Below are 13,798 nucleotides of genomic sequence, written 5' to 3'. Positions count from 1 at the left end.
GAGGGGCTGGGGATATGGCCTAGTGGCAAGAGTGCTGCCTCGGATACACGAGGCCCTAGGTTCGATTCCTCAGCACCACATATACAGAAAACGGCCAGAAGCGGTGCTGTGGCTCAAGTGGCAGAGTGCTAGCCTTGAGCGGGAAGAAGCCAGGGACAGTGCTCAGGCCCTGAGTCCAAGGCCCAGGACTGGCCAAAAAACAAAACAAAACAAAAACAAAAAAAAAAACACATAGAGAATGCCTTTAACTATCTATTTCAGAAACTCACCTTAGATTCTTGATGCTTAAAGTATAGATCATGGCCAAGTGGTTTGGTTTCGTCACTCACAGTAACTTGTTAGAAATGAAGAAACTTTCTGGGCACTGTTGCCTCACCCTGTAATCATAGCTAGTTAGGAGGCTGGATCTGAGGACCATAGTTCAAAGCCAGCCCAGGCAGGAAAGTCCATGAGACTCTTATCTCCAATTAACCACAAGAAAATCAGAAGTGGTGCTATGGCTCAAAGTGGTAGAGCACTAGCCTTGAGCATAAAGAGCTCAAGGACAGTGCCTAGGACCAGAGTTCAAGTCTCATGACAGGAAAAAAAGAAAAGAGGTAGAGGAAGAGGAAGAGGAGGAAGAAGAAATAGTAGGAGAAGAAAGAAGAAGAAGGAAGAAGAACAAGAAGAAGAGGAGAAGAAAGAAGAAGTAAGAAGAACAAGAAGAAGAAAAAGAAGAAAGAAGAAAGGAGAAGAAGATGAAGAAGAAGACGAAGAAGAAGAAGAAGAAGAAGAAGAAGAAGAAGAAGAAGAAGAAGAAGAAGAAGAAGAAGAAGAAGAAATAACTCATGTCTCACATGAGATTTTTTGAATAAGAACCTTCATGTTAACAAAATCCATGAGTCAGGTGCACATTAACGTTTGAGAAGAATTGTTTCCGATGATAGACCTGGTTTTTAAACTAGGTTTTCTAGAGTAGCAATTTCTATTTCCTTCAGACTCTGGCTATTTTGATTCCAATTTACCTTGCAAGTTATCCCAAACACGAGCTACTGATCTCTTGAGTCTGATAACTAAACTGTTTATAAAACACACCAGTGTAGCAACATTTCATCAATACTATTTATGGTTTTAAGACATAAAATATAAGGCAAAGTTTGCCTTTCATTAAGCAAACATGATAAAACTCCAATTTACCAGAGAAAATGAGAAAGTGATTATTCACATTATGAAAAAGATCTCAGCTTTACAGAGAAATTTTCTTAAATTATTTCTGTAAATTGCCTTGGGATACATTTGAAATAGAATTTGACTCGAACATTGAATCACAGTCCAGCTTTTAAGGAGGCACAGAATACAGCCAGGGAGATCTGTGCAGACAGGTTTGCCCACATTATTAATACATTTCTGAAAGCACTCTTGACTCATTTCTTTTTTTTTTCCATTTCATTCCAATTTCTCTAAGTCAATGATGTGAAATCATTTCCCTCCTTTCATCTACCTTCATATATAACTGTTGCTTCTCCTTCTTATGAAACTGAAGACTTCATGGAGATTCAATTAATAAAAGAGATACTTGAAGATGAATTCTTGAAAAATGACCCTTCAGGCTGATGAATGGTAATGACAATGAATGGTATTATGCTTGATGTGAGTCTGTAAAATGCTCTTTGGTAGTAAACCTGTGGCATGGAACATTTCTACAGAATTCTGAGCAATGGCACAAAATGATTTTCTAGGGCCTCAAAATATTGCTTAGAAGTAATAAACCACATTGCTGCTCCAATCACTTACTTCCATGCAGCCTTGTGGCTTTTATTCATACCTTCGTTATGGTACTTACATTTCTGTACAGCAACCTGAGCTTTCAAGTGCTTCCCCAAGGGTTTGTGGCGGGAGGGGCCCTTGTTTTTCTTGTTTTCTGTGCTCAGTGCCTGGTACCTAATAGTACTTCATGGGAGCTTGCTGGGTCATTTAGGAATCAATTGTACTATTACTGATTCTTTTAGAAAGATGCAGGCCTTGGATGTCTAAGAAAAGCAGCTACCAAAATCTGGTGAGATGCTGGTCTGTTATCTCTCTCCTCTAACAGAACAATAGCATAGCTCATCTGGATATGGAAATAAAAATTAGTTATTTCCCATAACAAATATTTGTCTAGGAATACCTGAAGCACTGAACAAGGACTAACACAGGAGGGCCAGCCAGGCAGATGGGGGTGGGAGAGGGGAAAAGACGCATCAGGGAGGGAGGAAGTAAAAGAAAGAAGGGCGGGGGGATGACTGTGGATGTTCCACTAAAATGCTTTGGCGATCCAGTTACATCTCAGCCAGGTGCTCATTCTAGAGCCTGGTTTTGCTTATATGCTGATTCCTTTCTTAGGTCAGCAGAAAGGACTGAGCGCTGCCGGAAACTTGCTTGTTCATATAGGCAGATAAGGATTTTAAAAAATGGAGGCCGTTTCAAGGTTTGCTTACAAAGAAGAATCAGAGTTGCATCTCTGTCTAGCACTAAATTCAGAGTCCTCCCAGAGATAGAAACCTGCCAAGATAGCATATCAGCAGGTTGCTATTCTGGAGTAATATTCAATATGTACTTGATGCCTTCTCTTCTAAGGCTCTAGAATCCTAAGTATTGTATTCTTCAGGTCCACCATATTGTGATGTTTCTCTTCCATGCTATTTGGAGATAGCCCTTAATTCAGAAATGTGTGAATGTAAATTAGTTTACAATTGAGTTTATATATTGGAATGAAAGCCATATAAAATTTCCCTCCCTCCCTCCCTCCCTCCCTCCCTCCCTCCCTCCCTCCCTCCCTCCTTCCTTCCTTCCTTCCTTCCTTCCTTCCTTCCTTCCTTCCTTCCTTCCTTCCTTCCTTCCTTCCTTCCTTCCTTCCTTCCTTCCTTCCTTCCTCTTTCTTTCCCCCTCTCTCTCTGATACTATTTTAACACCTGAGCCATGCCCTTAGCTCAGAAGTAACCTTCCAGCTGCAAGTGCTGGGAACTGAATGTGGATCCTTGTGTTTCACACAGCTTTTCTAATTATAGTAAATCAGTGTGATAATAGAAGGGTTCTGGCAAAAACGTCTAATTCTTCTTCACTGAGAAAACAATAAGTTCAAAATAAAGATAAGAAACACCATTCTTGACCTGTCTAGACACTTTTCTTGCATCAAGCATGGTTATCATTTGCAGAGTTTCTTATGTCTCCTTCCCTATATTGTTAATTCTAGACATTTCACTCCTTGTTTTTATCATGGCCTCAAGCTGGCAAAAAAAATACTGTTGTTATTATTATCATTAATATTTTTCATGAAGAGGCAAATATTCTTTCTCATACAATTTACCTAGCACATTCCTAGCGAAGTCCAATACCTCCAGTAGTCTCTGAAAGCTGTTGTATATACTCATTAACTCGATCTGGCTACTGGCTGCTTGTTCCTATAGCTCCTTTCATCCTCTCCTTAATTGCTCTTAAAACTTTGGCCATCTGCCTTTGTATTGTCCTTGATGTACCCTCCACTTCAACCACTGTTGACCAAAAAAAATAACATTCTGACCAAAACAGAGTGGAAAATGGATTCCCTGCTCAATAGAATATGAGCAAGTAGGGAATTTTATCACTATTAAATACTCCATCCTTCCACTTGTCACAGCTAAGTAGTGGTGTTTCAAAAGAATCCATACCTTCCATCCCATAGGCTTTTAAAAATAGAGTTGGCTTTCAAAAATAGAGCAAAAAAGAGGGCAGAATTGAGAAGAAGATAAAATATCACGCAGTAAATCTTTGAAGATGATCTAGCAGGTATAAGCAGGAGCTCAGGCACACCAGATAGCTCCTGAATGGAAATTATGGGTTTTTGCTCAGAAGTGAGACTTTGGATTATATTGGAATTACATGGCGGTTTTCCTCTCTCACCTTGGGAAAGTGTGGGGGCTTCGATATATAACATTTGTTGAGACTCTTCACCAGGTTCAAATTTTTCTTTTGTTTTTAATCTCAAGAATTTGTAGCCACATTTAGTGGATAAATTGAGAAGAGAACAAAAATAAACATATACATGATCTTTGGGGTGTCCGTTTCTTTTGTGCCTGGGTGAAGATGTCTGCCTTGTGGGTGAGCTTGTGCTTTAGCATGTGCTGAGACTGGGAATGAAAGGGGTGCTTTTGCACTTTTTTCCTTTTCCATAGAGAAGCTTTACAAGCTGCCTGGTTCCTTGGACACCTGTATGATGCGGTATGTCTAGGGAGCTTTTAATGTGGTTGATGGAAGTGTGACCGGAATCATTATGAAATGTAGCTCAAGCAGCTGACACATAATAAAACTGTTGATCTCTAATCATTTATGGGTTTGTTTAATGCTCTAAGCGCTCTCTGGAAGGAGTGAGGAAGCAAAGGCATTGATTTTTGCTCCATCTGGGGGTAGGTTAGGTTTTAGTTGTATTGACGGGTGCTTATCCTCAGGGACCTCATTTGGAGGAACAAAGACATCTTTTTTTCTAGGGCAGACAGGCCCTTTCTCCGGAGAGTTCTAACTAAGAGGGAACATGGAAAGATTTCTCTGGATCATGTTTTATACTACAGAAGATACATTTCTTGTACTATTTGTTACCTCCTCCCTCATTCCGCCCCCACCTCCCCCTTTCCCTCTCCCCCCATGAATTGTTCAGTTGGTTTACACCAAACAGTTTTGCAAGTATTGCTTTTGGAGTCATTTGTCTTTTTATCCTGTGTCTCTCGATTTTGGTATTCCCTTTCACTTTCCTAGTTCTACTACCAGTATATACAGTTTCCAATGTACTCAGATGAGGTACAGTGATAGTGCAGGTACAACCACAGGAAGGGGATACAAAAGGATCATCAACAATAGAAGCTATGGTTTCACATGGCATGTTGAAAGTAATTACAACAGTGATATATCACTCATTTCCATAACATGGAGTTCATTTGACTTAGCATTATCTTATGCATTCATAGTGGCATAGCTATTAGGCTCTTGTGATCCTCTGCTGTGACTAGCCTAAACCTGTGCTAATTATTCCCTCTGAGGGAGACCATAGAGTCCGTGTTTCTTTGGGTCTGGCTCACTTCACTTAGTATAATTTTTTCCAAGTCCTTCCATTTCCTTATGAATGGGGAAATGTCATTCTTTCTGATAGAGGTATAAAATTCCATTGTGTATATGTACCACATTTTCCTTATCCATTCGTCTACTGAGGGGCATCTGGGTTGGTTCCGTATTTTAGCTATGACAAATTGTGCTGCAATGAACATTGTTGTGCTGGTGGCTTTAGTGTGTTCTTGTTTGTGGTCGCTTGGGTAGATGCCCAAAATGGGGCTGCTGGGTCATAGAGGAGCTCTATGTTTAGCCTTCTGAGGAATCTCCATACTGCAACGCCATTTTTTAATGAAATAGAGGAAGCAATCCAGAAATTTATATGGAACAATAAAAGACCGTGAATAGCAAAAACAATCCTAAGCAGAAAGAACAGTGCTGGAGGAATTACAATACCCAACTTCAAGCTGTACTATAAAGCTATAATAATAAAAACAGCTTGGTATTGGCACTGGAACAGGCCTGAAGACCAATGGAACAGAACTGAAGACCCAGAAATAAACCCACAGAACTATGCCTACTTAATCTTTGATAAAGGAGTTAAAAAATAGGGTGGAAGAAAGATAGCTTCTTTAACAAATGGTGCTGGCAAAACTGGCTCAACACCTGCAACAAACTAAAACTAGATCCTTATATATCACTCTGCACCAAAATCAATTCCAAATGGATCAAAGACCTCGAAATCAAAACAGACACCCTGAAAACATGAATAGGATTTTGTTTTTAAACCTTAGTAATATGTTGGAAACACCTTTTCATACCAATAAATACACACTAATCAATGACTTTGATATATTTTATATTCTTCTGTGTTTCTTTTCTTCCTTGTGTTAACCATTCAGTGTAACTGTCTGTGTCCTATCTTCCTACCCTAATCAATGTTTAGCACATTATTTTTTGTTTTGTTTTTTTGCCAGTCCTGGGGCTTGAACTCAGGGCCTGAGCATTGTCCCTGGCTGAGCCACAGTGCCACTTCTGGCTTTTTCTATATATGTGGTGCTGAGGAATCGAACCCAGAGCTTCATGTATACGTAGCAAGCACTTTACCACTAGGCCATTCCCAGCGTTTAGCACATTTTCTGATTATCGATATGGAAAGAAGCTTGTTAGTTCCTTTCATAGATCCTTACTGGGCAAAATATCAGAGTGTTGGGATGAAGATGAAGAGAGATGGATAGGAATGAGTTATATGCTGCTTCTCTTAGGAAAATATAATTTCAAAGTCAGACCTTGCTCAAGGGTCATGGCTTTTTATTTGTTTGGGCCTCGGACTCAGGGCCTGAGCACGGTCCCTGGCTTCTTTTTGCTCAAGGCTAGCACTCTGCCACTTGAGCCACAGTGCCACTTCTGGCCATTTTCTGTATACATGGTGCTGGGGAATTGAACCCAGGGCTTCATGTATATGAGGCAAGCACTCTTGCCACTAGGCCATATCCCCAGCCCCAGGGATCATGGCCTTTTAGAAGAAGGGGTAGAATTGTAGTAGTAGGAAGACATTTCCAACCTTATGACAGTTTTGTAAGTGAGGCCAGCTATGCAAGCGTTAGTAGGATATGTACATAGCTTATACTTATTTACTAAGGAAGGCCCACTTTTCCCAAATTTTGAGAGTAATTAATATGAGAATAATTAATTACATAATTATTAAATTATTTTTATTAAATAATAAGAACAATTAATATAATAATCAATATCTATCCATCTATATACTATGTGCTTAATTTAAGGGATAATGTGGAAGTTGGCATTTCTAACAGGTTAGGTGACTATATCTGTCTGTCTGTCTGTCTGTCTGTCTGTCTATAGTTCTTCCACTGTATATTGTTGGGCATTATTTGTCTTTTATTGACTTTTGTTTGAAAAAATTCTAGACGAGTCAGGATTGTGAAAAGAAATGAATTCAACCTTAGCTACTACCATCATGAAGGCCAATTATGACAGAGGTGGTATGAATTAAAAAGAAGCCGGCACAATAATTAAAAGCATATTCTTCTTCAGTCGATTTATCACTGCTTGCTAATACAAAGGTGAGTGTATTTTAGGATGTGCTATATTCCACTGATATGTGGGAAAGCATATCAATGCTTATTTTAATTAAAGGCAATTGTGTTAAAACGTTATAAGCAACATAAGACTGAATATAGGAGGGAAACTAATGAATTCAGAAGAAGTAGGTCAGGATTTGAATCTTGAAGCCTTAAAGTACTGGTTGTATAGCTGTCGGCTTCTTCTGTAAGATGATTCTGATTACAGGAGGTTTCGTAATAGAAAAGAAATGTATAAAAATGGAATTTGAAAATTATCAAGCGCAAAATGAATGTGTGGCTTTCTAGGCGAGCGTAGCTCTTTGCAGTGGTAAATAAGCCAATGGCACATTGTAAGATCACAATTCCAGATTATTGTCTTTGATAATCTAGACATTTCTATATCTGGAAATGTTACTTAAGCCAACAGGACATTGTCTTCCTCTTTTGACAAAATGTTTTAGGAGATTTGTAGCACCTTCCATTTCTATACTATGGGTTTGTCCTGATTTTTTTCTCCATCCATTTTTCTGTGGTGAAAGGGGAGACACTGATCAGATGCATTGTCTTCCTGAACTGCTTTGTAGAATGGCAATGCTTTTGTACAACTACTCGAAAATAATAAAAATATTCAGAAAAATAAAAAAACATATTTCTGGGAAAAGTGATCTTTTATTGGCAAATAGGAATTGTTAGATTGATTCCTCCCATTGAAATATGTGCATTTTGTACATATGGCTTATAATATGCTTGTACAGTGATACATGCATGTATGTTATAAAATGTCAGTATTAGAAATGTATGCATAAAAATACTGAAAGTGATATATAGTAAAAGAAAACTGGAGGTCACAGGTCTCATTCTCTCTTAAGCGATCTGATTTTGAGCATCTCCTGTGTTTTAATTGTGTTCACATTCTTTTTTTTTTTTTTTTTTTTTTTTTGCCAGTCCTGGGCCTTGGACTCAGGGCCTGAACACTGTCCCTGGCTTCCTTTTGCTCAAGGCTAGCACTCTGCCACTTGAGCCACAGCGCCGCTTCTGGCCGTTTTCTGTATATGTGGTGCTGGGGAATCGAACCTAGGGCCTCGTGTATCCGAGGCAGGCACTCTTGCCGCTAGGCTATATCCCCAGCCCCTGTGTTCACATTCTTGATGCTGACTTCTTTTCCTGGTAGTTTGAATCCCAGTTGCTTGGCATTCCTGTTTCGGTTCCCTTTGGTTGGTTGGGTTAGTAACAGGTGACTATTTGTGCATAATGCTAGTCTTTGTCTTTGGACCTTGACCTGGGCATGTGACTCCTTAGACAGGAATCTTCAGATCTCTTACTTAAGGTGACCAGCATTTAGAAATGGAGCGATTTATTTCTCTTACTCCTTTTGCTCTCTTCGTTGTTGTAGCCTTTCTCAGGCCATTGCTCATGTTTCTGGCCACTCACTAATGCTTTTAGAGCTCTAGAAGTCACATTTGACTTGTTGGATCTCCCTCAAAATTTATATCCACCTTCTTTAGTGTTCTAGCCGGTGTTCTCATGACCTGGAATAGACCTGAAGCCACCCAATGGGAAGGATATTGGGAGTGGGGATAGGAGGTGTGTTCTGGTACTAACCCATCTGTTTAGGAATCTACTATATCTTGTCTTACCCCTCTTTCTTTTTCCATATTTAAATTCATTAATAAAGACAGTTACCCATCAAAAATAATATTTAAAAAGGTAATCTACTTATGAATACTTATTGGAACATTTTAAATTGATGACAGCGAAAGAAGCTTTGCTTTTAGAAATGAACATTTAGTAAAGCCCTACCTTACATACATTTTGAATTGTTTATTTGATTTTTACAGTATATATGTATATATAATATACCACAGTATATATACTGTGGTAGTCAATATATATATAATAGTATATACTGTGGTAATCAATACGTGTGTATATGTATATAAATATGCATACATATGAATACAATATGCACACACCTATACACATATATAGAAACACATACATACATATATAAACAAAACACTTCGAGGGAGAGAAATCTTCTAAGAAATATGATGGCTCCCAAACTCACACTGGGGTGAGCAAAACAAAACAGAAATAAAATTCTTTGTCTTTGAAATGGCTCTCAGTACATATTTCCTATGTGCTGGTTCTTTTTTTTAGGATTTTTTTTTTTTTTTTTGGCCAGTCCTGGGGCTTGGACTCAGGGCCTGAGCACTGTCCCTGGCTTCTTTTTGCTCAAGGCTAGCACTCTGCCACTTGAGCCACAGCGCCCCTTCTGGCCATTTTCTGTATATGTGGTGCTGGGGAATTGAACCCAGGGCCTCATGTATAGGAGGCAAGCACTCTTGCCACTAGGCCATATCCCCAGCCCCATGTGCTGGTTCTTGTCTCAAAGAATTTATCTTTGGCAACAAGAACATAATTTTTTTTTTGCAGGCTCTCTTAAGTAGATTGAAGTTCCTTGCACAATTATTTGTAAGAGATTTCTAGAAGAAAGAACAAAAAGAAATCCTTACCCATTTTGTTCTCTCCTCTGGCAACTTTTGCCAGTAGGCAGCTTAATTGAGAATGCTGCATTCCACCTGCCCCTTCCCAGGACTCAAATCTCTTGAGAGAATTCTATGCAATTTTAAGGCCATTAGAAACCTTTAGGATCATGTTATTATTTATAACAACTCTCATTGGTTGAGGGTAAGGTCACTATTGTAGCTGAAGTAATTTTTTTTCCTTTTAAGAAAAAGTCTAAGCTCTGCCAACAAGAAAATTAGATCGTAAAAGAGAAAATGGGATTGTATGTTTTATGTTGTAAAGAGTACCTATTTAAGAGATACATTCTTTAATGAGCTATATTCTCTTCTGTCATATTTAGTAAGGAAATTTACAAGGCAAAAAATTAAACATCTTCTGGGTTTCCTCAGACTTCCTAACTGTCTGGCATAGATCTCAGAAAAAGGTCAATGGTACTATTTTTGTTTAGAGTTCTATTTAAGACAATGAATGAAGATTTACTGAAAATATGTTTTCACAAGTCATAGGCAGAGATTTGCTATCTTAAAAAGCAAAAATGAAATTTCATCTTGTGTTAGTATAGTTGAGGAAGTGCCAAAAATCACAGACCAAGGAGTATATTTTAATTATATTATCACTGCCACTTACTAGAAGTGTGTATTTGACAAGTTGCTTTACTTCTCTAGCCCTCAGGATAGTTATGCATAAAGTAAGGGTATTTGGCTGCACCACTGGTAATAAGAAATAAATTTTACATGATAGCTTAGTATATATATATTCATGTATGAATGTGTGTATATATATGTAATATGAATAGATATAAAACCATAAATGTTTCACACAAATAATTCATCTTTCTGTATAAGACATTTTTTTTGGATACTTGCTAATTCATTCCTTTCTGTTTGGTCTCATTTAAAGGAAAAAGGTGGTGAGACTCAGTTGATTACATTTGTAGGTGGTTACCCATTTGTATCAACATGGGGTAGATAATTTTAAAGCTCTCTATGAGGAAGGAAACCCCTTAGGTAGATTAACGAATGATCTTAGAATTGTTACTATGTAAGGAAATACTCCTTTCCAGTGGCATCATAATAATTAGACATGAACAATGGAACAGAGTAGATGACTCAGTAATAAAACAATGCTGTTATAGCCATGTAGCTTTTGCATCTTTTTTTTTTTGGCTAGTCCTGAGGCTTGAACTCAGGGTCTGAGCACCGTCCCTGGCTTCATTTTGCTCAAGACTAGCACTCTACCACCTGAGCCACAGAACCACTTCTGGTTTTTTCTGTTTATGTGGTGCTGAGTAATTGAACCCAGGGCTTCATGTTTCCTAGGCAAGCACTCTACCACTAGGCCACAATTACAGCCCACCACCTAACTTTTGACAGAATAGCATTAAAAAATTAAAATTTTAATTTATATATTCAGTCTCCATCAGAAGACTTGTATGCACTGTTGTTGGAAGTAAGGATGTGATCATTATAATAAGAATGGTAACATTAAACTTAACTTGCACAGCAAATTATAGAAGGTACACATGTATATAGGAATACACCCACAAATATATACAAAATTTATCAATGTACAGTCATGTACCCCAAGACAAAGTTTTATTCAGCGATGGATAGCATATACAATGGTGTATACAATGGCATATACAAAAGTGATCCCATAAGATAATATTGCCTAGAGATGTCATAGTTATCTCAGTTTGCCCTCAAACACTCTAGGTTCTTTGCACAATGACAAAATTGCCTAATCATGCAATTTGCAGAATATATTCCAGTTGTTAAGTGATTCATAATGTATATATGGTCATCTCTGGATATGCATATGCCTATAGTAGGAAAGTATTTATATATAAACAATATGGTAGATAGTATATGTATATGTATAGTTGTATATGTATATTTTTGAGGCAGAATTTCACCATGTAGCCCAAACTTGTCTTAAATTTGCATTTCTTCGTCTTCCATCATCTGAAGGCTGAGATGATCGATATGCATAACCATACCTTGCCCTATACATTTTAAAGTATAGTCATATTTTGTTAGTCTATGAGACAGTTATGAGTTTTACTTTATGAATGACCAAGCCAAAGCTCAGTTAATATGACCTTCCCATCCAGAATAAAGCTGACTGATGTGGCTGTCTGAGGAGCAACTATTTCTTTCCACTTCTTAATTTTTGTCAATTAAAAGATATCTTTGCAGGGCGTCAGTGGCTGGCTCATGCCTGTAATCCTAGCTACTCAGGAGGCTGAGATATGAGGACTGCAGTTCAAAGCCAGCCCGGGCAAGAAAGTCCGTGAGACTCATTTCTAATTAACCACCAGAAAACCAGAAGTAGAGCTGTGGCTAAAGTGGTAGAGCACTAGCCTTCAGCTGAAGAGTTCAGGGACAGCTACTAGGCCCAGGGTTCAAACCTCATGACTGACAAAAAACAAAAAAATCTTTAAGTAGTTGTGCAAAGGAGTTGCCATTTGACAAAGTAGTTTATGAATACAACACATCTTGCTCAATGTCATCCCTTTCAACATACTCTCCCATGCTTCCCCTACCCACCCTTTCCCTTACTCTTCTTAATTTTGTAAGATACATATTGAATTTTTGACAGCTTTATCCCTCTTATCCTCTTTATTAAAGTACAATATATGTCCAGAAAAGTGTACATAGTGTGAATTTTCACGAAGATACAACAGCCATGTCACCAGTATGCAGAACAAATGTAGTCCCATAGAGTCCCTTCTCAGGTATTGAGTTTCCCATCCTCCATCCATTGTCCTGATTTCTGACACCATCTATTGCCATTTTAAAGTTGAGTGAAACTGCAAAGAATGTTCTACTTTGTTTAGGTTATTTTTGAAAGGGAATATTAAGAGTTTATCAGCATTTCTTTAGTGGAATATCCACATCACTTCAGACAATTTTAATTGACTCCTTTAGATGAGCTCTTTTGTTTTTCTCTGAAGGGTAGAGAAGGCTGGCTTTGAGATGAAGATGAATACACTTCTGTCAAAAGGAAGTTATGCTTGATTTGGAGCTCTGTTTAAACAGGTCAATTAATCAGATCATAGTGGTAAAATATTATCACTTTCAGGAATCATTGCAGGTGGTACTAAATTATAGAGTCTACTCTTGATGTTTATGAATAACTCATAATAAATAAATAGGCTTAGCATTTTTACACAGTGACTAATAGAGTTTGACTTACTCCTGTGGGCTGATTTAATGTGCTCAATCAGCTGCCAGGAATGGGTGCCAGGAAGCATTGCCAGTCAACAGTCAAGAAGTATTTCTACTAAGGGGTGTGTATGATGCAGAGCTTTGCTTTGAGAGGATACCCGCCCCCCCCTCCCAGCTTTTGTAGTTGCACTACATGGAACCCAGCATCAGCTGTTGCCATTCTCTGGCAAGTTGGCTCTAACAACTGGACACTTCTGTTTCATTGGATACTTAGAGAGCTGCCATGAAGGTTTATAAGAGAAAGTCACATCAGACAGGATGTTGGAGCCTCAATTTGCAATCTGTGTAATATGGGTGATGGTAAAACATGCCTCACAATATTGTCATGAGAATTATTGTTGTGAGAGATAATACATCTGCAGCATTTGGAATAGAACATGGCAAATAGCACTAAATGGGGTATGGGTATTAGAGACAGATATGTTCCGGGGTAGTGCAATGGATTGTACATTTGAACCCCCCAGTATCCCACTCTTCTTCTCCCCATCACGGCTACCACATTTTTATGCTAAAACCTTAACCCTGAAGATAAAGACCTGTGGGAACAAGCACTCATACTCCTTCTGCCATGTGTGGATGCAGTGAAATCATGGCCACTTGCATTTTAGAAGAAGATCATCACCTGACCATACTCACGTCTTGCTCTAGGGCACCCAGCCTCTAAAATGATGAGAAATACATTACCATAATTTACACACTGTCCAGTCTATGGCGCTTTGTTACAACCGCCAAAACTAACGAAGCCATGTGAAATTATGGCTGCCTACATGGTGTTTCTTGAGGGCTCCAACAGAGTTCCATTTACAAAACAATTTCTGAAAGACTCCATAATCTACAAAAGATTTATTACTTTTTGACAATAATCTTTAAGTTGTTATACAAAGGAATTACCATTCAAATCAGTGTATGAATACAGTG

Source organism: Perognathus longimembris, chromosome 15 (genome assembly GCF_023159225.1).
Source record: "Perognathus longimembris pacificus isolate PPM17 chromosome 15, ASM2315922v1, whole genome shotgun sequence".
Lineage (NCBI taxonomy): Eukaryota > Metazoa > Chordata > Mammalia > Rodentia > Heteromyidae > Perognathus > Perognathus longimembris.
Note: the sequence above shows the minus strand (reverse complement) of the source record.